The following is a 25,678-nucleotide window of genomic DNA, read 5'->3' as shown; positions in this document are numbered from 1 at the left end:
TGGTCGTTACTATGTTTCTTTTCCGGATGATCAGTAGTGGAGCCCAGTTGGGACGAGTGGGGATCTAGCATTTGGGGTTGTCTTCTTTTATTTTGGTTCCGTAGTCGGACCTTGTTTGTACTCTGAATGATGTATGTTTAATTTATGTATTGTGTGAAGTGGCGATTGTAAGCCAACTCTTTATCCCATTCTTGTTCATTACATGGGATTGTGTGAAGATGACCCTTCTTGCGACAAAACCACAATGCGGTTATGCCTCTAAGTCGTGCCTCGACACGTGGGAGATATAGCCGCATCGTGGGTGTTACATTCACGCCGCCCATCTTGAGAGATGGGGGCCACAGGCGACGAGGCCGACGTGCCGTCGTCTCTTCTTGTGGCCTGCCCGGATCCCCGCCGTCCACTTCACCGGCGTCGTCGCCATCGTCCTCGCGTGCACACGGCAGGAGGAGCGCGGGAGACGTGGAGCCGCTGCTGTGAACGCCGCCGTGGTCCTCGCGTGCACACGGCAGGAGGAGCACGGGAGACGTGGAGCCACCGCTGGGGCCGCTGCCGTCGTCCTCGCCTGCACATGGCAGGAGGAGCGCGTGAGACGTGAGCCGCTGCTGGGAATGTCGGGCGATTATCTGCAGGTTCATTTCTATCTCTTTTTCTCTCACGTTCCTCTTCTTTGATCCCTTCTTGTTGCGGCTCCTAACTGCTTTCCCCTCTCCTCTAGATCGGTAAGCCCTACCGGCCTCATGTACCTAGCACGAGATGAAAGAGGGATTTAGAGAAGGGAGGAAGCAGGAGGAGAAGAGGAAGCCAACCAGGTCCGGTTTCGATCTGGTGGACAGGGTCAGTTGCTCCTCTGGTGGATAGGGTCAATTGCTCCGATTTGGACTAGCAGCAGCAGCTGCTGCTGCAGGTGGACGAGGCATGAGCCCTCATGGCTGCTCCCTCCTCCTACCCCTGATGTGGTGAGCTCTACCCCTTCAGGATTTATCTTTTTTCTCATCGTGTGGCATTCTTTATTTTTGCAAGGAAGTGCTCCAATGGAATCACATCTCAAATTGGAGGTGTGCAACCATCTACTGTTGTTGATTTTACAGTGTAATTTGCCCCAAACAGTCATGAAGGTTTAGTTCATAATGACCTTCTACTTCCATGTTTCTGATTTATCGATTTTGTTCATACGTTAATCAACGGTACTGTTTGTATTACAGTTGGTTTCTACACTCTTAAATGGGTTTTAGGACTTGCTCATATATTTATGTCTAGCTAGGTTCCTGCAAATTGGGTTTAAGAGGTGTCTAGATCTAGCTAGGCTCCAATAGAGTAGATTCTTTTGCTGTCCTTTTAGGTTTGTTGGCTACCTTGGTTGTTTTTGCATGGGAAGTCTATTTGTTCCTATCCAATAGATACTCATATCTAGCTAGATTCCAAGGATGTTTTGTTGTCTTTCTTAATTTGTTTGGTACCTTCTTTTTTCTTTGGCGTTGATGGGGGCAGATTTATCATATAGTTCTTTTGCTATTTGCAGAGAAATCTTTTGTTCCTTTTCTTGATATATATAGACAAACCAAAAACTGCTCCTTTTAGGCTATCTAAGGGTCTGAAGTGACTAACATTGTAATTAGCGTATGTAGGTATTTATGCTACAATGCTCCCATTTTTTCCAATCATAGCTCTTGCTCCAAGATGCACTTTCAAAGAGGTGGTTGAGGCAGAGGTTGTTCTGCTGTGCCACTGAACGTTGTAGTGTCGGGCTGCACCAGTTTTCTTGTTTTGTATTCTTACTATTCTGCCTCCCCATTTGAAGCTGCTTGAATCTAGGGTGATTCTTCTTTTTGTTTACATCATAAGCTCTTTTGCCATAAGTTGACTAGTTTTTTATGTATGTGTAAATGTAGGTTAACCACATCTGCTAGGATGGCTTTATTTTTCTTTTCTGGTGGGGAATGCAAGGATCGAGTGGTCATCTCTCTCATAACTCATAAGCACAATGTAGGGCATCAACTGAAAGAACATCATACCGTACTCATTTATATACATGTTTAGAGTTTTCATCCACTCCAAAATAATAGTTCAGCCTGACCTTTTTTATATTTCCATCAATCGAGTGGCGCACCAGAGGGTTTTATTGCTTTTGGCGTAGTCAGCTAATTATTTAGATAGTTGCATACCCTTTCATGGCTTTCAAATATCATGTACTCATTGACTTTTTCACTTTGTGTTGCCTGCTCACAGATGTCACTGGAAACGTCACGGTTATTTCTAATGCACCATTTTCCTGGCTTTCATGGGGTTTGATGTAAATCGGTTAATGGCTATGTGACAATATCTGTCTGCCGACTGTGTTATTTGGTATGTCAACAAACTCTCCAGAACTCGGTTTCACTTCTGTATTTCTTTTGCATCTGCATATTTGATTTCAACCTTACATGTTCATTGTGCAGCTCGGGAAAGCTTCTTACATTATAAACTATGCAAACTGATGTTATGCCTCCTGAAGCACCTTACATTGTTAAATTTACATAAGAGATTCTGGTTAGGTAACATGGACATACTAATTGGATTTTCCAAGCATCATTTGCATTGTTGTTTCGTTATTTTGAATGGCAGACATTTGCTTAAATTTATGATGTTACCTCTAATCCTTATTGTTATAGTTAATATGTTTCTATTTTTGGACTGATTGATCTCGATTGAGGAAACACAAGGTAAAGAGCAGCTAAGTCCTAAATGGTAGATAGGGCATGTGATTTATCTCTGTTAGTTTTTCAATCAACAACTTAAACCAACATTCGATATTAGTCAATCTGAGTGCAGGCTGAATGTGGAAGTTGATGAACATGGTCATTCTTGCTGTTCAGAGTACATAAGCGATCACCATTGAGGTCAACCTGTAATCATGTCTGTAATGCAAGTGCTTGCGTAATTAGACAGTACACATGGGAAAATAATTGACCCATCCAATGTATTCCATTTATATTAGATAGTAGATATGAATATTGCTTCTTTATAGTCAAGTGTCAGTATTTGATTATCCGGGTATTAATAGGAATTCTAGCCACAAGATTTTCTTCACCAAGATGTATATAGACACAACTTTCTAGAAATCTAAAATAAGTAGTATGTTCAGGAAGCTAGCTTACAAGAATTTCGTTTTTGGTTTTATGCCAATCTCGGTTGGTGAATTATTTTAAGGCGCGTTCTTATAATTTTTACGGTCTTTGTAAGCTTGGATGGTCTGTTAATTTACTTCCTTCATCCTCCCTCCTGGTGCTGACACTTAATTTACTTCCTTCAATGGTGAGGTTGTACACGGCGGAAGGGGAACGGGCGGGGTACATGACCAAGTGGGAGGAGCTCCATCCAGTTTCGCAGCACCTTCTCCTGCAAATCGAGTAGGTTCCTGGTCATATCGCATCTTGTGCCCGTCTTTCTTGTCGAATTTGGTACCCGTCGTTTATTATTGGCTTCCGCCGCTGTGACGTTCTATGGTTTCGAAAACATCTCGTGGTGGTGGATTCTGCAGGTATTGTGGGGATCAGAGGAGTTATCTCTTTGTTCGATTTGTGTATTTAGTTGCGTCTCCTTTGATTGGTTTGGTGCTTTGCCTCGTGTTCAGGATGATTTGCCTCATTGCTCTCTGACCATCACCTGGTTCATCTGTGATTTGGCAGGGAAAAGATAAGGAATGAGAGGCATGCGTGTGAGCAGGTGGAACAATGCAAGCGCCTCAGTGACCCATCAGTCTCCAACAAGGGTTTTGAACTGGATGCTCATCAGATTACCCAGGTTTGGTTTTATTCTATGGGTGCTTTGTTCTTTAATTTGCAGAACATGTTTGAACAACGTTTCGGCCTTCACGGATTAGTGTAGTACCCTAACCGTCGCATAAAAGAGGAAGAAAGGAAATGCAGTACCATATTATAAGCACTGTCAAGTTATCTGCATTGCTCGTTTGGTTATTGCTTTGAGAGAGTCATTCTTCACGGATTGCCCGGTACCAGCCAATATTAAGCGCCCTTGTGTATCTGAATTGCCGCACGGTTGTGCTAGATAGTACTGCATTAGATGTTTATGTTTGATAATTGAGTTGTACTTTTCATACATATCTGCTGGTAGAGCCGTTCTTACTTCATTCAAAGGCTTGAAATGCTACCGTTGCAATGTTCTCCACAAGATATAGATATTTTTTCTGAGGTCAAGTAGGCACAGGGAAGTATTAGCATCAAATAGCTGGTGTGGCATGTTGTATGCATGGAGGGTACACCATCAAGATGTCTATATGTTGCAAAAGCAAAGATATATATCTTGCTTGGAGAGTTATCTCTTCAGCTATGCTTTAAATTGGCGGGTTACTGGGACTTAAACCTCAAATTGAAAAGACTCTCGGGACTACTAGGGCAACCTTTTGGTATAATGCATGAACCCAACTTGCCAAAAAGCACATTTAACTTGAACAAATGTTTTTGATAGGAGCAATTTTTTCTTCCTAGGAGATTGGGTTAATTTCCACCATCATCGACAGGGAGAAATCAACAGAATCAGTTGTTTTGTGACTGATTCCATCACATCTCTGGTGTACACGATTTTGATTTCTGAACAATGTCATTGTGTAGGTACTGTCCAATTAAACGAAGTGTATAACTCCAGCCGGCAACTGCGACATTAGGAATTAGTATTACGCATTAGTTGCTGACGATTTTGGTTAAGCTAATCAATCCTGTTGTCTGTTGGTGTTGGAGGTCAGGTCAGCCGTCAGCAGGGGTTGTTTTCCTGGGTTATGAGCTGATTGCTAGGGAGGTGTACACTAGAGGACATGTTCACCACTGATAATTCAATGGAGTGTGTAGACTGATATAGTACCTACTACCTACTCAAAGGAGGAAAGGTCTAAGTCCCAGGTGAATCTGTGCTTCTTTTGAACCTTCTCTCTCTAGCATATCCCTTTGTTTCACCAAACTGTTGTAGTATGTGGATTATCCTAACAAGAGCACTTTTATTTTTGTCACAGATTTATATGGGTAAAGTTTTCGCAGTTAATAAGTTGTTTCAGAGAGTGCTTAGCCTGATGCTTTGAAGATCAAGTTTCAGCGTGGCTTACAATGTTAGATCAGTTTGAGTTTTTGTACCAAGTTGAAAGCCTAATGCTCCAAATGGTACATTCTAATTTTATAACTATCCCTTATTTTCTTAATCTGTAAATGACAAACCACCCGTATGCTCTCCAAATTCAGGGTAAAACTGAACCTAAATTCAGATATATTTTGATGTAATCATATATTAGTTGCAACTAGATTATATGAGCATATCAGACTATATGGTCTCATAGACCTTTAGAAGTTGTTGATATTCTCTATTTTTGGCCACATCATTTCTGTAAAAATAGTAGAGTCGCTAACACATCTGCACAACCTATAGCTTATTACATATATACGCTTGGTCTTCTGTTCTGTGCAGCGAAACCATGGTTTTTTCTTCTTCTAAGAAAATGATGTATATTAGTGTTCTATCCACAAGATCTATGTAAATTAGAAATTTAGAAGTAATGCCTTCCATGTAAATACAAGCATTATGTTATTTCGTGGTATGATGAAAAAGTTCACCTAGGTCCACTTGCTTTTATTTGTTGTTTTTATTCCGATAATGTCTGATTTATAGTTTCAGTTTCATCAGCACAAATAGACTCAACGGTGTAATGATTCAGTTTCACATATATTTTGCCAGTATGCTATTTATAATTTTTTCCATGATCCAAGATGTCAGATTTATGAGCTTATGCTATTTGATGCAATTTCAAAAAGTATCGGTAAGGTAAAAATGATCTACAAGCTTATTGCATTCAAAAGTAGTTATCCAAGAGTTTTCTGTATGCAACTTTAGGTATATGGGGTTCAGGAATATCATTTGTACTGAATTTTACTGTCTAGAATTTAGCTTGTACTGTCATTTCTGAAAGACAGTAACACAAAAAGGTCTGATCCGACTCCATAATTTTACTGTATGAGACAGCCTGTATAATTTTCGGTTTGTAGAGCTCTGTGGTGTCCTGTTTTTCTGTTGTTTTATTTTTTTCTATTGCTGATCATGTGCATGTTGTCCTAAATTGTATAGTACAATTACAAGTCCAAACCTGGACATTTTCAGAAACCGGACATTTTTAGAACCTGAACATTTGCAGTTAGTGGCTCAAGACTGCTCCACTAAAGGAGTAGACATTTAACTTAATCAAATTCACCATCTAAACAAATACTCCTATAATTCCATCTGAGTAGACATTTAACATTAGGTAGTCCCATTTTAATTTAAATGTATTCTATTTTTGTTGCAATAGCCCATTAGAGTGAATTTTCATTCACGAGCGGATCTTTTTTTTGATGTGTTTGATTCGAGGCGCCTCCTCCCTATGGCCTCGGCGCCTCCTCCCGGGCTCTCTCGGAGGTGAATGTAGCGACAACGTGTGCGTGGTGGTCGAGCATGGTAGCGCTGATGGGTGCCGTCTCCGTCGACTGGAGAAGCGCAGGTCGTGGCTCACGCCGCTGCTCTATTGGGGGCATCAGCCTTCGTACTCGCGTTGCGCGTGCGCTCAGGTACTACATCCCAGGTTCATGTCTCACAAACGTCCATACACACAGTTCTGACCCCCTTTTTCTGCTGCTCCATATATATAGTGAACCAACAGAGTCATGGATGCAGTGAGCGTTGGGTGCTGTGTCCGTCGGCTGAGCGGCAAGCCAGAGCTGCAAGTCGTTGAACATGGGGTGCTACTGTGATGATCTCATGTCTCACGCTCTGTGTGCGTATCTCTCTGTCCTGTGCCTTTTTGCTATTCATTCATGCCTCTTAGAATCACTAAGTTTTTTCTTGGTTTTGTAGTTGTGGGTTGCTGTTAAGATGGTTACCCTTTTGAGAAAAGAATGATTACCCTGATTAGTTAGGATTTAAATGCTACAAGTGGTTTGCTGTTAAGAATCATTGGATGGACTCTTTAAGTTTCACTCATAAGTGTTTACCATTTATGAATTTGAATTCTCTTTTCGGACAATATATAAACTTTTGTGCTATGCAGTCGATTAGGATCAAGATTTTGGTTCTGAATGAAAGGTAGGTAGAGAGAGAGAGAGAGGATCATGTTCTTGCTAGGGTCCAATACTCAGAGTTGGTAGTGTTGATGGGAAATGGTTACATTGTCATTGCCCTTTCCCTTGCTATATCTTAAAGTACGCCCCCCTCCCCCCGCGGATTATTTCAGTTACACTTACTTGCGTAATGAAAATTACTATAGTACTAACTTTGGTTCATGATTGCTGATTGTGTTGTACTAAATATGACTGGGTGACTCCATTGAGTTTGTACCATAGGTTATACCTGTGTGGTTTAACTTAATGGTTTAAGGTGCAAAGTCTATTCTATATGCATAGCTTTACATCATAGTATGAATTTGATATATCTTGCATGATGGTTAGACATTTTTGTTGTGTGGTTTACTTCCATTTGTGGGTGGACCTCCTTTTTTGTTGGTCCTTTTATTTTCTTATTATATAGATTTATAGAAGACAGCAAAATGTTTGTATTTAGGATGTGCAGATGCAATTTGTTTAGGTTACTATATATATCAGGTGAGTAGTACTTGCTTAGGGAGCTAGCCCAGTGCTAATTAAAGATAAAAAATGGGTCTAAGATATCGAAAAGATTTCTACAACAGATAAATATGAAAGCAACAACATGGGACAACCAACATAAATAAGGAATCATGAACCATTGCCAATCACTCTAATCCCAAGTGTTTAGCCATGTTGGCATTTGAAGACCAATAATGACATTTGAGATTCGTTTAGCTACCAACTATAAAAAAAATTGCACCACACATTTAATGTAATATCACCCATGATTCCAACCAGCGGCTTAGGAAAAAAACATTGGTAGCTCCCCCACAACATTACTCTTTGAAAACAAGCCTTCCTATTGCTATGTTTTCCATATGGTTCATGAAAATACAACAACACCCAAAAAACCTACGACTTTGTTATTATACATACTTCTATTTCCATGGCAACACCAAATTCAACATACATCACACCTAGTGTTTGTCCAACCACATTCCATGGATATTTGGCCAATGAGCGGTTGAAAGAAGGACAATCTCTACTTTGTTTTTCCTTTTTGTGCGGGGAAGGTCAAGGATATTTGGCCAATGAACGGTTGAAAGAAGGACATTCTCCACTTTCTTTTTCTTTTTTTGTGCGGGGAAGGTCTAAGATATTTGGCTAATGAGCATTTGAAAGAAGGACAATATCTTCTTTCTTCTTCTTTTCTTTTTTGTGGGAAGGTCTAGTTTCTTCTTATCACCATAGATTTGACATTCATTTACCCTATTTTATCCCTCTGTTTTAAATTATCAAATGCATTAGGTTTCATTACAACAAGTCTTTGACTAACAGTTGCACTATTATGATGTAACTTGGTTAATATGGAATAAAGTAAAAGCTTAGATTAAGAGGATTCTTTATCTTCTACACGCGATTTCAATGAAACAAGACACCTCTAGTAATAAGATAAGCCCACACAAACCAAACTGTTATTGGATGGTTAGGAGGACAGTGCTATTCCCAACCCACCAGAGTTCATGTCCTAGACTTGACACTGGTGCTCGCATTTTCCTTGATTTATTTCAGACTTTCCGGCGATGTGCATTAAGTGGGAGGAGACATTTTTTGTAACGCCCACGATGCGGCTATATCTCCCACGTGTCGAGGCACGACTTAGAGGCATAACCGCATAGTGGTTTTGTCGCAAGAAGGGCCATCTTCACACAATCCCATGTAATGAACAAGAATGGGATAAAGAGTTGGCTTACAATCGCCACTTCACACAATACATAAATATTATTCATACATCATCCAAAATACAATCATATAGACCGACTACGGTCAAAATCCAGATGAAAATAAGACAACCCCAAATGCTAGATCCCCGATCGTCCCAACTGGGCTCCACTACTGATCATCAGGAAAAGACACATAGTAACGACCACGTTCCTCGTCGAACTCCCACTTGAGATCGACTCCATCATCTGCACTGGCATCGTCGGCACCTGCAACTGTTTGCTAGAATCTGTGAGTCACGGGGACTCAGCAATCTCACGCCGGCGAGATCAAGACTATTTAAGTTTATAGGAAGAGGGTGGTGCAAAGAGGTGGAGCTGCGGCGGCAAAAGCATATATGGTGGCTAACATGCGCAAATGAGAGCGAGAAGAGAAGCAACGGAACGGACGTCATCTAGCAATGACCAAGAAGAGGTCCTGAACACCTACTTACGTCATACATAACTCAGACCGTGTTCACTTCCCCGACTCCGCCGAGAAGAGACCATCACGGCTACACACGCAGTGGATGTATTTTAATTGGGTCAAGTGACAAGTTATCTACAACCGGACATTAACAAATTCCCATCTGCCTCATAACCGCGGGCACGGCTTTCGAAAGATAATACCCTGCAGGGGTGTCCCAACTTAGCCCATCATAAGCTCTCACGGTCAACGAAGGATAAACCTTCTCCCGGAAAGACCCGATCAGTCTCGGAATCCCGGTTTACAAGACATCTCGACAATGGTAAAACAAGACCAGCAAAGCCGCCCGAATGTGCCGACAAATCCCGATAGGAGCTGCACATATCTCGTTCTCAGGGCACACCGGATTGTCCAAGCTTCCGATAGGCCAGCCCAGAGTTGCCCCTGGTGGCCACCGGCGACTGACAGTTTGGACCAATACTCAGAGGAGCACTGGCCCGGGGGTTTAAAATAAAGATGACCCTCGGGCTCGCGAAAACCCGGGGAAAAAAGGTATAGGTCGCAAATGGTAAAACCAAGGTTGGGCCTTGCTGGAGGAGTTTTATTCAAGGCGAACTGTCAAGGGGGTCCCATAAATCACCCGACCGCGTAAGGAACGCAAACTCAAGGAACATAATCCTGGTATACAGTAACTAGGGCGGCAAGAGTGGAACAAAACACCAGGCATAAGGCCGAGCCTTCCACCCTTTGCCAAAAAATATATAGATGCATTAATTGAATAAGAGATATTGTGATATCCCAACATATCCATGTTCCGACATGGAACAAACTTCAACTTCACCTGCAACTAGCAACGCTATAAGAGGGGCTGAGCAAAAGCGGTAACTTAGCCAAACAATGGTTTGCTAGGAAAGGATGGTTAGGGATGACATGGCTAAAATGGGAGACATGATATAGCAAGTGATAGGTAGCGGAGCATGGCAATAGAGCGAACAACTAGCAAAGCAAAGATAGAAGTGATTTCGAGGGGTGGTCATCTTGCCTGCAAGATTCTCAGAGTTGTCGAAAGCTTGATCCTCGTAAGCGTACTCGACAGGTTCCTCGTTCACGAACTCGTCTCCCGGCTCTACCCAAGACAAGAACACAAACAAACGGAACCACAATCAACAACGAGAAATGCGCAAGCAACATGATGCAAAACATGTATGATATGCGAGATATGATATGCGATGCATATCCGTGCTCCGGAAGGAAAATGATGAACATGGCAGTAACTTGGCAAACCAAGCATGCCACTGGAAAGATGAGGTGATTTCGGTCGAAATCGATATAAAGATCACCGGAATCGGATGCACGGTTTGCAAATGGCAAGCAAAACAAGAATGACACGAATCTGCGATAAACAGCAAGATAGCACTTGAAATGCAACAAGCAACAATGCTACAGCACCCCAACATAGCAACAAAGCACATGGCAGTAATCTACAGGAGATGCTTGACAAAATATGAACACTGAGCTACGGCTAGTTCACAACATATCAAGCTCAAACAAGCATGACAAAAGTGCAAAAGATTACAGGTTCACAGACTTAGTGAAAAACTGGACATGGCAGAAAACAGCATCAGGTAGCAATGTTCAGAGCACGAAATCAACATGCTACAGGAACTTAACATAGCAAAACAAGGCATGGTAGTATTGTACTAAAAGCACATGACAAAAGTCCCTTACTGACCATAAGCCAAAACGGACCAGAAGATATGATGGCAAGCATGTAAACATAGCAAGTTTCGTTATCAGGTTTCAGACTTAGCAGAAAACAGAGCATGGCAGAAATATTAATATGTAGGCCTCTTTATGAGCTTTATGCACACACTACAGAGCAATGCATGACAAACTAAGCACACCTACAGCAAGATGGCATGTGTATGAAGCTAACCATGGCAAGAACACAAGCATAGCATGTATGGATCAACTACAATAAGCTTGGCAAAATTGCATATCATGTTAAGAATCTGCCAGAAATATTTTATAGCAAAAGTAGAGCAAGATTGGGTCATGCTATGGCACTCCATAATTGCAAACAATTGCAGGAATGGATCAATTACAACTATAGCTACAAAACATCCTTACTGAGCATCTCCAAAATATGCATGGATCTCTCTGTAGCATCAAGTTTACATGGCAACAAAATTACAGCAGACAAGGACTTAGAGAAATCACCAAGTCCCTGAAATCAGAAATATTACGGGGCCTACTTTGCATGCTTGTGCTAGTCACCACAGAGATCACAAAAATACTTGGACTACACCACTGGAAAGATGGCATGGCATACTTCAAAACACATGTAGAGCTCATGCTCAAAAGATGCACATATTTAATGATACAAAAATGACAAATCTCCAAGTTCTGATAAGAACCAGAGATTAACAGCAACTAGCCCTCTTCCAACAGAGATTTGGGCATCAAGATGACCTCTAATGAACATGGTGCAATTGAACAAAATGAAGAGCATCACGAGACGAACAATTTGGCATATTACACGCGCGAATCGGAGCTACATGCACGGAGTTATAGCTATACGAACAGAGGCACATGCTGGAATAATTTCAAGACTTAAGAGAAAATTAGGGGCGAGAAAAAGTCAACGGGCTCACGTACAGATCGAGATCTCGCGAGCTCCTCGAGCTCGGGCCGGCGACCGAAGGAAGAGGACGGCGGCGCGGGGGAAGAAGAGGCGCGGGGAGGCGCCGGCGGAGGGAGGCCGGAGGAAGGAGGGGCGGCCGCGGCGGCGAGGCGACGGGGTCGCGCCGGCCGGCGGCGGAGAGGCCGCGACGGCGCCGGCGAGTGCGGCGGCGGCGCACGGGAGGAGCAGCGGGCGCGGAGGGGCGCGGCGAGGCGTCGGGCCGGCGGGCCTGCGGGCCGCGGCGGTGGGAGGCCGGAGGCGGGCCACGTGGCGCGCTGCGATTCGTCCGCCGGCGCGGGCGGACGTTGTCCGGCGGCGCGAGGTGGAGGACGCTAGGGTTAGACTGCGATTCCGTTTTTGGGGGAGATGGAGTTTTATAGGTAGAGGGAGCTAGGATACTCCAAATGAGGTGCTGTTTTCGCCCACACGATCGTGATCGAACGACCTAGAGCATGGAAGAGAGTTTGGTGGGTTTTGGGCTGGTTTTAGAGGGGTTTTTTGCTGGACACTCAAATGGACTTTGCGGATGCCCGGTTAACCGTTGGAGTACCAAACGACCTCCGAATGGAACGAAACTTGACCGCTAGTCTCCGGGTGGTATATTAGGGCCACATGACAAGCCTCGGTCCATTCCGAGAAAGTTTGACACACGCACACGAAAGAAAACAAGAGGGGTGCACCGGAGGAGATAGGAGCGCCGGATTGGAAAACGGACAACGGGGAAAATGCTCGGATGCATGAGACGAACACGTATGCGAATGCAATGCACATCATGACATGATATGAAAATGCATGACATGAAAAAAATACAAAACGAAAGACAAAACCCGACAACGGAGGGAAAAACATATCACATAGCCGAAAATGGCAAGAGTCGGAGTTACAAATATGGCAAGTTACATGCGGGGTGTTACAACACTCCACCACTACGAGAGGATCTCGTCCCGAGATCTAGGACTGAAAGAACTCCGGATATTCGGAACGAAGATGGTCCTAGCGTTCCCAGGTGGCTTCCCGGTCGGAATGGTACGACCACTTCACTTTCAGGAATTTGATGGACTTGTTGCGAGTCTTGCGCTCAGTTTCTTCAAGAATAGCAACGGAGTGCTCATGATAAGACAAATCTTCTTGGAGGTCAATCTCTTCGAAGTTGATAGTGCGCTCAGGCGTCTTGAAGCACTTGCGGAGCTGTGACACGTGAAACACATCGTGCACGTTCGCGAAGTTGGAAGGAAGCTCAAGTTGATAGGCGAGGTCGCCTCTTTTGCCAATGATCTTGAAAGGACCCACGTATCTAGGGGCAAGCTTCCCTTTGATACCGAAGCGACGAGTGCCTTTCATTGGAGAGACGCGGAGGTAGACATGGTCTCCGATCTCGAAAGCCAAATCACGATGCTTACTATCATAGTAGCTCTTCTGACGCGATTGCGCGGCTTTGAGATTATCACGGATGACTTTACACATTTCTTCAGCTTCTGTGATTAAGTCATTGCCAAGAAGTTGGCGTTCACCAGTCTCTGACCAATTGAGAGGAGTACGACACTTTCTGCCATAGAGAATCTCGAATGGGGCCTTGCCCGAACTCGCTTGGAAGCTGTTGTTGTAGGAGAATTCAACATATGGAAGACAATCTTCCCATTTCATGCCAAAGGAAATGACACAAGCCCTGAGCATATCTTCAAGAATTTGATTGACTCGCTCGACTTGGCCACTAGTTTGAGGATGGAAAGCTGTGCTGAAGCGAATATTAGTACCCATGGCCTTCTGGAAGGAGTCCCAGAACTTAGAGGTGAAGATGCTTCCACGATCTGAAGAAATCAATTGTGGAATGCCGCGCAAGGAGACAATTCTGGAGGTGTAAAGCTCTGCCAGCTGAGCTGCTGTGATGGATTCTTTGATAGGAAGGAAATGAGCCACTTTAGAGAGCTTGTCAATGACAACAAAGATAGCATCATTTCCGCGCTTGGACTTGGGAAATCCAGTCACGAAGTCCATTTCGATGTGATCAAACTTCCACTCTGGGATAGCAAGAGGTTGGAGGAGACCCGCTGGTCGTTGGTGTTCTGCTTTCACTCTTCGGCAGACATCACATTCATTCACGAATTGAGCAATTTCTCGCTTCATTCGAGTCCACCAATACGACTGCTTGAGGTCATGATACATCTTCGTACTTCTAGGATGAATGGACAGAAGAGAATTGTGCGCCTCGTTCATTATGACTTTCCTTAGATCACCTTTACGAACCACAATCCGGTCCTCGAAGAACAAAGTGTCTCTGTCATCAATGCGATAGCACTTGTATTTGGAAAGACCCTTGTCGATACCACGTTTCACCTTCTTCACCATGGCATCAAGGAGTTGTGCCTCACGAATTTGATCTTCCAAAGTAGGAGATACTATGAGGTTGGCAAGAACGCCTTGAGGAACAACTTGGAGATTCAGCTTGCGGAAAGCTTCACAAAGATCCGGTTGGAAAGGCTTGAGGATTAAGTTGTTGCAATAAGCCTTCCTGCTTAAAGCATCTGCAATGACATTGGCCTTGCCTGGAGTATATTCAATACTCGGATTGTACTCTTGAATCATTTCGACCCATCGAGTCTGCCTGAGGTTGAGGTTGGGCTGAGTGAAGATATACTTGAGACTCTTGTGATCAGTGAAAATGTCCACTTGTCTTCCCAACAAGAGATGTCTCCACGTAATCAATGCATGGACAACTGCCGCCAACTCAAGATCGTGAGTGGGGTAGTTCTTCTCGTTGGGCTTCAACTGCCGAGAGGTATAGGCCACAACTTTCTTCTCTTGCATTAACACAGCACCGAGACCTTGGAGAGAAGCATCACAGAAAACTTCATACGGCTTGGATTCATCAGGAGGAGTCAAGACAGGAGTTGTGACTAGTTTCTCTTTGAGAGTGTTGAAAGCAACGTCACACTCAGGAGACCAGACATATTTCACATGCTTCTGTAGGAGGTTGGAAAGAGGTTTTGCAATCTTGGAGAAATTCTCAACGAATCTTCGGCAATAGCTTGCAAGACCCAGAAAACTGCAGAGCTGCTTGACATTTTGAGGAGGTTCCCAATCCACAACTACGGACACCTTCTCGGGGTTAACAGCGATGCCCTTGGCAGAGATGATGTGACCAAGGAAAAGAACTTCATCGAGCCAAAACTCACATTTAGAGAACTTCGCATAGAATTGATACTCTCTGAGCTTGTCGAGCACCAATCGCAAATGTTTGGCATGATCCTGCTTATTCTTGGAGAAGACCAAGATATCATCGAGATACACCAGAACGAATTCATTGGTATAGGGGTTGAAGATGAAATTCATCATCCGAGAGAACACTGGAGGAGCATTGACAAGGCCGAAAGACACGACAGTATATTCATAAGAACCAAAGCTTGTTCTGAAAGCTGTCTTGGGAATATCTTCTTCACGAATGCGAATCTGATGATAACCCATACGAAGGTCAAGCTTCGAGAATACTTTAGCCCCTTTGAGTTGCTCAAATAGCTCATTGATGTTGGGAAGTGGATACTTGTTCTTGATTGTCTTCTTGTTCAATGGACGGTAGTCGACACAAAGTCGGTCCGTGCCATCCTTCTTCTTGACAAAAAGAACACCACAACCCCATGGAGAAGAACTCGGTCTGATCAAACCCAGACGTTCTTGTTCATCGAGCTGTTTCTTCAATTCCTTCAGCTCGTTGGGTCCAAGCTTGTATGGACGCTTGCAAACGGGTTCAGTGCCAGGCTCTAGTTCGATAACGAACTCAACTGGCCGGTGCGGAGGCATACCCGGAAGCTCTTCTGGGAAGACATCTTGATACTCGCAAACGACTGGAATTTGAGAGATGGCATTCAATTCGCCCTTCTCATTGAGAGAGAAAAACCGAATGGTTTCATCGCGAGCGGCAAAAATAATCACATCCTCAGACGAGTGTGTCAATTGAATTTCCTTGGAAGCACAATCAAGTTGAGCCTTGTGCTTAGAAAGCCAGTCCATCCCGAGAATAAGATCAATATCCGAGTCACCAAGAACAATTGGAGAAGACTGAAATTTATAGTCGCCCATCTTGATGGTAACATTCGGAACCATGGAACTTGCATTCATGCATTTGCCCGGAGAGACAACTGCTAACGGCCTAGGCAAACCTTGGAAATGCAATTCATGCTTGGATGCAAAAGGTCTTGATATGAAAGAAAGCGATGCACCAGTATCAAAAAGAACTTTTGCAGGAAAATCATTAACAGGAAGATTACCCATTATCACATCAGTAGATTCCTCCGCTTGAGTTGCATTCATCATGTTCACCTTTGCAAACTTTGGATTATGCTTGACCACTGCATTGCTGGAAGATCTGACAGGAGGAGGAGGAGGAAGGCGCCTTTGGTTGAAGCACTTGTTAGCATAGTGACCTTTCTGCTGACACTTGTTGCAAGTCACCTCTGAGAGTGGACGGTGATAAGGAGCATTGGACTTTGGAGCTTGATTCTGAGACTTGTTCTGATAACCAGAGTTGGAAGAGTTTGAAGAACCATGGCCACCTTTGTTCTTCTGCTGATAAGGCTGACGAAACGGAGGAGGAGGAGGCAACCAGAACTTCTGTTGCTTAGCTGTCACAAGTGAGGAAGAAGACTGAACTGCGTCTCTGACTCTCTTCTTAGAAGCCTCACACTTGAGCTGAGCAGCCTCTTGCTTCAGTGCCATATTGTAGAATTGATCAAAGTGAGTAGGCTCAACAAGAACGAGAGCTAACTGCAGATCCTCTTTAAGGCCACCTCTGAAGTGATAGATCATGCTCTTCTCATCAGGAACGTCTTGTTTAGCGAAGCGAGCAAGTTTCTGAAACTGAATGTTGTATTGATACACGGACATGTTGCCTTGCTTGAGATTACGGAACTCCTCACGCTTGCTCTCAACAACACTTTGTGGAATGTGGTGCGCTTTGAAGTCCCGACAGAAGTCAGTCCAAGTGATCATACGACCTCCTCTGGAATCTTTGTATTGTTGATACCAATCAGCAGCTTGGTCCTTGAGCTGGAAAGAAGCGAACTTGACATAGTCCTCAGGCCTGACATTGCTACATTCAAAATGCTTGTTGATGTCCACGAGCCAATCATCGGCATCCGTGGCCTCGGCACAGTAGCTGAAAGACTTGGGCTGATTTGCGAGAAACTGGTTGAGAGTGGCAAATTGAAACTGATTGTTGCCTTGACCTTGATTGCCTTGATTGCCTTGCCCTTGAGTACGTTCTTGCAAGAGTTGCAGAATCATCTGAGCATTGGCGTTGGTGGCTGCCATGATTGCTTGCCATGCCTCCGGAGGTGGAGGTGGTGGCGGAGGGTTCGCTTGACTCCCTTCATTGCGATCCGGATTCTGACGCGTTGGCGGAGCCATCCTGAAGAGGGTGACATCCGTTAGCATCTTGATAGACAAACAGATAAGTAGAATCAACGGATAGAAATTGCAACATATAGTCTTCACAATAAACATTCGAACGAGGATGAACGAATGAATTCCGTAGTAAATCATCACACTTCCATAAGTTGAGAAGCCACTTGAAAAAGATATGGAATGAACATATGAATTCGAAGTAACTCGAATACCACAATACAAAATAAAACAAAGTATTGGCTTGCAGAATAAGCCGGAACAAACATATGATAGATATTTCGTCCGAAGTTTTCGTGGTGGGGCCCACACAGGCTCAATCGTACAACACCATCATGTACAAGGCTGTGCACATGACATACGAAGCGTCCCCGAGTCGGCAAAGCCATGGACTCTTTAAGACACAACGAGACCACTATAAAATCAACCGTATACAGGCGGACCACTAGACGTCGAACCCCAATCTCATATCATGCATCTGTCGGAAAGAAATCCTAAGGCTACTTGAATTCCCACTTATAAACTCCCGAAACTTTCTGGTTATGCAATCTGGTGTAAGGGATACAGGGGACACAAAATATATCACCCAAACTAACAATCCCTAGATCCACCTGTATCCATCCGTCAACACATAACCAAGAAACCTTCGGAAATCGTTTACCTCAACCTTCGAAAAACATCCGTTATACAAGTTATGGCAATACTCCCGAACTCCCGCCCTAGTACTGGGTGGCGTCGAGGTGATCTCACCAACAACTGCATAAAAGAGATTTCGATGTCGGCGAAACTCAGGTATTCCAGAACTGCAACGATAAAATTGTGACGACAACACCTCGGAGCTCAACTCCCCGGGACACTGCCACAACCCCTAAATGTCAGGAGGCACCAAGAACAATGTTCTCGTCACAAAACCATCGGAACGATTCCAAGATACCCGCGTGATCCTAAATTTTTTTTAGTGAAATTTGAGAAGAGAGTAGTCAAAACTTCTACGTCAGGAGACCTCACCAGAGCGACGAAGGGACTGAGGTGTAAAAAGAATCCTACTCTCCGATATATATAATCCTAAGACTCAAAACATTTTTGTTCTAGACTCAACAACGCCAGCGATTCGATCAAGCAGGGGGCTCCTAAGTCGGGGATGGCTCTGATTACCAACTTGTAACGCCCACGATGCGGCTATATCTCCCACGTGTCGAGGCACGACTTAGAGGCATAACCGCATAGTGGTTTTGTCGCAAGAAGGGCCATCTTCACACAATCCCATGTAATGAACAAGAATGGGATAAAGAGTTGGCTTACAATCGCCACTTCACACAATACATAAATATTATTCATACATCATCCAAAATACAATCATATAGACCGACTACGGTCAAAATCCAGATGAAAATAAGACAACCCCAAATGCTAGATCCCCGATCGTCCCAACTGGGCTCCACTACTGATCATCAGGAAAAGACACATAGTAACGACCACGTTCCTCGTCGAACTCCCACTTGAGATCGACGCCATCATCTGCACTGGCATCGTCGGCACCTGCAACTGTTTGGTAGAATCTGTGAGTCACGGGGACTCAGCAATCTCACGACCGCGAGATCAAGACTATTTAAGTTTATAGGAAGAGGGTGGTGCAAAGAGGTGGAGCTGCGGCGGCAAAAGCATATATGGTGGCTAACATGCGCAAATGAGAGCGAGAAGAGAAGCAACGGAACGGACGTCATCTAGCAATGACCAAGAAGAGGTCCTGAACACCTACTTACGTCATACATAACTCAGACCGTGTTCACTTCCCGGACTCCGCCGAGAAGAGACCATCACGGCTACACACGCAGTGGATGTATTTTAATTGGGTCAAGTGACAAGTTATCTACAACCGGACATTAACAAATTCCCATCTGCCTCATAACCGCGGGCACGGCTTTCGAAAGATAATACCCTGCAGGGGTGTCCCAACTTAGCCCATCATAAGCTCTCACGGTCAACGAAGGATAAACCTTCTCCCGGAAAGACCCGATCAGTCTCGGAATCCCGGTTTACAAGACATCTCGACAATGGTAAAACAAGACCAGCAAAGCCGCCCGAATGTGCCGACAAATCCCGATAGGAGCTGCACATATCTCGTTCTCAGGGCACACCGGATTGTCCAAGCTTCCGATAGGCCAGCCCAGAGTTGCCCCTGGTGGCCACCGGCGACTGACAGTTTGGACCAATACTCAGAGGAGCACTGGCCCGGGGGTTTAAAATAAAGATGACCCTCGGGCTCGCGAAAACCCGGGGAAAAAAGGTATAGGTCGCAAATGGTAAAACCAAGGTTGGGCCTTGCTGGAGGAGTTTTATTCAAGGCGAACTGTCAAGGGGGTCCCATAAATCACCCGACCGCGTAAGGAACGCAAACTCAAGGAACATAATCCCGGTATACAGTAACTAGGGCGGCAAGAGTGGAACAAAACACCAGGCATAAGGCCGAGCCTTCCACCCTTTGCCAAAAAATATATAGATGCATTAATTGAATAAGAGATATTGTGATATCCCAACATATCCATGTTCCGACATGGAACAAACTTTAACTTCACCTGCAACTAGCAACGCTATAAGAGGAGCTGAGCAAAAGCGGTAACTTAGCCAAACAATGATTTGCTAGAAAAGGATGGTTAGGGCTGACATGGCTAAAATGGGAGACATGATATAGCAAGTGATAGGTAGCGGAGCATGGCAATAGAGCGAACAACTAGCAAAGCAAAGATAGAAGTGATTTCGAGGGGTGGTCATCTTGCCTGTAAGATTCTCAGAGTTGTCGAAAGCTTGATCCTCGTAAGCGTACTCGACAGGTTCCTCGTTCACGAATTTGTCTCCTGGCTCTACCCAAGACAAGAACACAAACAAACGGAACCACAATCAACAACGAGAAATGCGCAAGCAACATGATGCAAAACATGTATGATATGCGAGATATGATATGCGATGCATATCCGTGCTCCGGAAGGAAAATGATGAACATGGCAGTAACTTGGCAAACCAAGCATGCCACTGGAAAGATGAGGTGATTTCGGTCGAAATCGATATAAAGATCACCGGAATCGGATGCACGGTTTGCAAATGGCAAGCAAAACAAGAATGACACGAATCTGCGATAAACAGCAAGATAACACTTAAAATGCAACAAGCAACAATGCTATAGCACCCCAACATAGCAACAAAGCACATGGCAGTAATCTACAGGAGATGCTTGACAAAATATGAACACTGAGCTACGGCTAGTTCACAACATATCAAGCTCAAACAAGCATGGCAAAAGTGCAAAAGATTACAGGTTCACAGACTTAGTGAAAAACTGGACATGGCAGAAAACAGCATCAGGTAGCAATGTTCAGAGCACGAAATCAACATGCTACAGGAACTTAACATAGCAAAACAAGGCATGGTAGTGTTGTACTAAAAGCACATGACAAAAGTCCCTTACTGACCATAAGCCAAAACGGACCAGAAGATATGATGGCAAGCATGTAAACATAGCAAGTTTCGTTATCAGGTTTCAGACTTAGCAGAAAACAGAGCATGGCAGAAATATTAATATGTAGGCCTCTTTGTGAGCTTTATGCACACACTACAGAGCAATGCATGACAAACCAAGCACACCTACAGCAATATGGCATGTTTATGAAGCTAACCATGGCAAGAACACAAGCATAGCATGTATGGATCAACTACAATAAGCTTGGCAAAATTGCATATCATGTTAAGAATCTGCCAGAAATATTTTATAGCAAAAGTAGAGCAAGATTGGGTCATGCTATGGCACTCCATAATTGCAAACAATTGCAGGAATGGATCAATTACAACTATAGATACAAAACATCCTTACTGAACATCTCCAAAATATGCATGGATCTCTCTGTAGCATCAAGTTTACATGGCAACAAAATTACAGCAGACAAGGACTTAGAGAAATCACCAAGTCCCTGAAATCAGAAATATTACGGGGCCTACTTTGCATGCTTTTGCTAGTCACCACAGAGATCACAAAAATACATGGACTACACCACTGGAAAGATGGCATGGCATACTTCAAAACACATGTAGAGCTCATGCTCAAAAGATGCACAGATTTAATGATACAAAAATGACAAATCTCCAAGTTCTGATAAGAACCAGAGATTAACAACAACTAGCCCTCTTCCAACAGAAATTTGGGCATCAAGATGACCTCTAATGAACATGGTGCAATTGAACAAAATGAAGAGAATCACGAGACGAACAATTTGGCATATTACACGCGCGAATCGGAGCTACATGCACGGAGTTATAGCTATACGAACAGAGGCACATGCTGGAATAATTTCAAGACTTAGAGAAAATTAGGGGCGAGAAAAAGTCAATGGGCTCACGTACAGATCGAGATCTCGCGAGCTCCTCGAGCTCGGGCCGGCGACCGAAGGAAGAGGACGGCGGCGCGGGGGAAGAAGAGGCGCGGGGAGGCGCCGGCGGAGGGAGGCCGGAGGAAGGAGGGGCGGCCGCGGCGGCGAGGCGGCGGGGTCGCGGCGGCCGGCGGCGGAGAGGCCGCGATGGCGCCGGCGAGTGCGGCGGCAGCGCACGGGAGGAGCAGCGGGCGCGGAGGGGCGCGGCGAGGCGTCGGGCCGGCGGGCCTGCGGGCCGCGGCGGTGGGAGGCCGGAGGCGGGCCACGTGGCGCGCTGCGATTTGTCCGCCGGCGCGGGCGGACGTCTCCGGCGCGGGCGGACGTTGTCCGGCGGCGCGAGGTGGAGGACGCTAGGGTTAGACTGCGATTCCGTTTTTCGGGGGAGATGGAGTTTTATAGGTAGAGGGAGCTAGGAGACTCCAAATGAGGTGCGGTTTTCGCCCACACGATCGTGATCGAACGACCTAGAGCATGGAAGAGAGTTTGGTGGGTTTTGGGCTGGTTTTAGAGGGGGTTTTTGCTGGACACTCAAATGGACTTTGCGGATGCCCGGTTAACCGTTGGAGTACCAAACGACCTCCGAATGGAACGAAACTTGACCGCTAGTCTCCGGGTGGTATATTAGGGCCACATGACAAGCCTCGGTCCATTCCGAGAAAGTTTGACACACGCACACGAAAGAAAACAAGAGGGGTGCACCGGAGGAGATAGGAGCGCCGGATTGGAAAACGGACAACGGGGAAAATGCTCGGATGCATGAGACGAACACGTATGCGAATGCAATGCACATGATGACATGGTATGAAAATGCATGACATGAAAAAATACAAAACGAAAGACAAAACCCGACAACGGAGGGAAAAACATATCACATAGCCGAAAATGGCAAGAGTCGGAGTTACAAATATGGCAAGTTACATGCGGGGTGTTACATTCTTGTCGATTATGAAGGCGATTGTGGTGACTTCTTCAATCTCTAGATGATGTACAGGCTCAGTCTCTCAAAGGTGCTCATAGTGGTTAGGGTGTGCGTGTGTGTGTTCATAGAGGTGAGTTTATGTGCATATGTATGAGCCTCTATGTCTATACGGTGTTCAAACAAAGGGAAAAAAAGATAAGTACACATAGGCTTAGTTCCTCAAATTTTATAATAGCCATCTAATCTTAGTTAATTTTTAGATAAAGTAACATGACTACATATGTAGTCATACGAAGATCAGCAAGACGCACCCCTTGGCCCCTGTGTCGTCCTCATGGGCGGCGTGGGAGGCGATTAGGGTCTCCCCCACACAGTCACCCTTCTCCCCCTCATCTCCCTCACTACCATCAAAGGATGTTGTCTGGCAACCCCATGCAGTTGCCGGTGAGGGTGGCGGCAAGGATCTCGCCGCTACGTCCCTCGGCGGAGGGTTGTTCATTCTAGGGCGGCGGCCCTAGCCGAAGAGGCGACGTCATCCATGAGGCTGATGGCGTTTGCTGGCAATGATTTGGCCGGTGCCTCGATTAGGAGGGTGTGAGGTGCCAGCGGGCGACAAGTGCTACTTGTGAGCTGCGTTGAGATTTTCCTCGAAGAGGAAGGGTGATCGCATTCCGCCTTCAACAGGAACCCCTTGTACAGGAACGTCCTGCAGCACAGACGGAAGCATGAACGTTATGTATGCCGACAAGGCTGTGGTGCTGGCGGGCGGCGGAGGAGGGTGGTCGGTGTCGGTCACCTGGGGCGCCACAAGACATGGACGGCGCGGGTAGGGTCGAAGCGTTTGCGGTCGCCGTCGCGGCTGGCGGTGGCGGAGGAGGAGGCTGTGCTGGCGAGCAGCAGGACGACGAGGAGGGCGCGCTGGAGCAGGGGAGCCATGCGGTGACGAGTCGGTCAGGTCGTCTGACTTCGGGTCTTCGGCGACGCGACGATGACGATGACCAAGCTGTGGGGCCGTTTGACGGGGCTCACTGGCTGAAAGGGCATTTTTTAATAAGCTGCGGACCCACCTGCATGGAGTGACGTCTGCGGGTCCACCCAGAAGGTCGTTTCCTTGACGAAGGATTCGCTTTATTAATCACGGATATATTTTCCTTTCTTTCATGGTTATTAATTCCTTGACGAAGGATTCGCTTTATTAATCACGGATAAATTTATTTTCAGGGCTATTAATCATGGGAGATATGGACTCTGGAAGGTTCGCCTGGTCGTGGATGCGGCGTCTGATGGGCCGTATATGGATGCCGGCCAGACCATCTGGGCTTTGTTTTGTTATATGAATTTCCTTTTGGGGAATAAATCATTTTTCTAGAAATATTTCTGGATCAGTTTTTTGTGTGGCAGCCTTTGGATTAGCATTAATAAGAAGATCGGGCCTCCTTGAATTTAGATTAAAAAGTCTTATATTTCTTTACAAAGGGAGATATGTGGCTCGGGTAGCTGAGGCGGAATCTCTTTCTTTTTCGTGATAAAATTTCAATTTATGCATTTTCAATCTTGGCAGTACAAAGAATAACAATGGTAATAAAAATTACAACCAACTGAGCTAATGTCGATTTTGGGGTAAAATCTGTCATGAGCTACTCGTGCGCCCTTAAGCATTCTTGTTGAGTGATAAATTCAACCCATCTTTGGTTCAACCCATCAATGGCAATTTTAGTCACGCAAGGATGGTAAATTCAATGACACACAACAAGTTTCTGTCAAAAATAAACTGAAGCATGAAAGTTCCCATGTTTGTGAATTAAAGTTGCCATCCTCGCATAACTAAAGCTGCCATCAAAAACTTTGAGAGTTGCCAAGTGCTCGTACCCGACGTGTGGCACTTATCAAGGTCCTTGGTTAAAACAAGCAAATAAAAGATTTCCCCCAAGGGTTTTTAAGTACCGCGGCTAAAAGTCAGAGGCACAACTCACACTATGGCAAGAATGATACATAAGGAGACCTGAAATGGGATCAAATGTTCATTCTATTGTATGAAAATGTTGAGCATAACCAACTCATCATTGATGGTGTGTCCTCATGCATAATGAACTCACACTATGGCAAGAATTTTATTAGTTAGAAGCTTCATTGTAGATTGATGCAACTGCGACAAAGCGCCCACTATCATAACAAGCCTTCCTGTTGCTATGTTTTCCATACGGTTCATGAAAACACAACAACACCCAACAAACCTACTACTTTGTTATTATACATACTTCCATTTTTGTGGCAACACTAAATACAACATACGTCACACCTAGTGTTTTTCCAACCACATTCCATGGATATTTGGCCAATGAGCGGTTGAAAGAAGGACATTCTCCACTTTGTTTTTCTTTCTTGTGCAGGCAAGGTCTAGGATATTTGGCCAATGAACGGTTGAAAGAAGGACATTCTCCACTTTCTATTTCTTTTTTGTGTGGGGAAGGTCTAAGATATTTGGGTAATGAGCAATTGAAAGAAGGACAATCTCTGCTTCTTCTTCTTCTTTTTGCGGGAAGGTCTAGTTTCTTCTTATCACCATAGATTTCACATTCTTTACCCCTATTTTATCCCTCTGCTTTAAATTATCAAATGCATTAGGTTTCGTTATGACAAGTCTTTGACTAATAGTTGCACTATTATGATGTAACTTGGTTAATATGGAATAAAGTAAAAGCTTTTATTAAGAGGATTCTTTATCTTCTACATCTGTTTTCAATGAAACAAAACACATCTAGTAATAAGGTAAGTCCACGCAAACCAAGCTGTGATTGGATGGTTAGGAGTACAATGCTATCCCCAACCCACCAAAGTTCAAGTCCTAGACTTGACACTGGTGTTCGCATTTTCCTGGATTTATTTCAGACCTTTCGGTGATGTGCATTAAGTGGGAGGAGACATTCCCGTCGACTATGAAGGCGACCGTGGCGACTTCCTCAATCTCTAGATGATGTACAGG

The 25,678-nt window shown here is 44.7% G+C and overlaps 1 long non-coding RNA gene across 1 annotated transcript; it reads left to right on the top strand.

Moving 5' to 3' along the window:
* Window positions 1–317: 317 nt before the first annotated feature.
* Window positions 318–6,989, top strand: LOC109766735 (uncharacterized). The gene is made up of 11 exons (XR_012182420.1): window positions 318–632; window positions 719–959; window positions 2,230–2,346; window positions 2,439–2,534; window positions 3,300–3,389; window positions 3,669–3,783; window positions 4,742–4,895; window positions 5,006–5,150; window positions 6,385–6,581; window positions 6,663–6,787; window positions 6,868–6,989. It is a non-coding gene; the product is annotated as an uncharacterized lncRNA (long non-coding RNA).
* Window positions 6,990–25,678: the final 18,689 nt, after the last annotated feature.

The sequence above is a fragment of the Aegilops tauschii genome, chromosome 4 (genome assembly GCF_002575655.3).
Source record: "Aegilops tauschii subsp. strangulata cultivar AL8/78 chromosome 4, Aet v6.0, whole genome shotgun sequence".
Taxonomy (NCBI): domain Eukaryota; kingdom Viridiplantae; phylum Streptophyta; class Magnoliopsida; order Poales; family Poaceae; genus Aegilops; species Aegilops tauschii.
The sequence above is the reverse complement of the archived record's forward strand: the minus strand, read 5'-3'. Positions and strand labels throughout refer to the sequence as shown.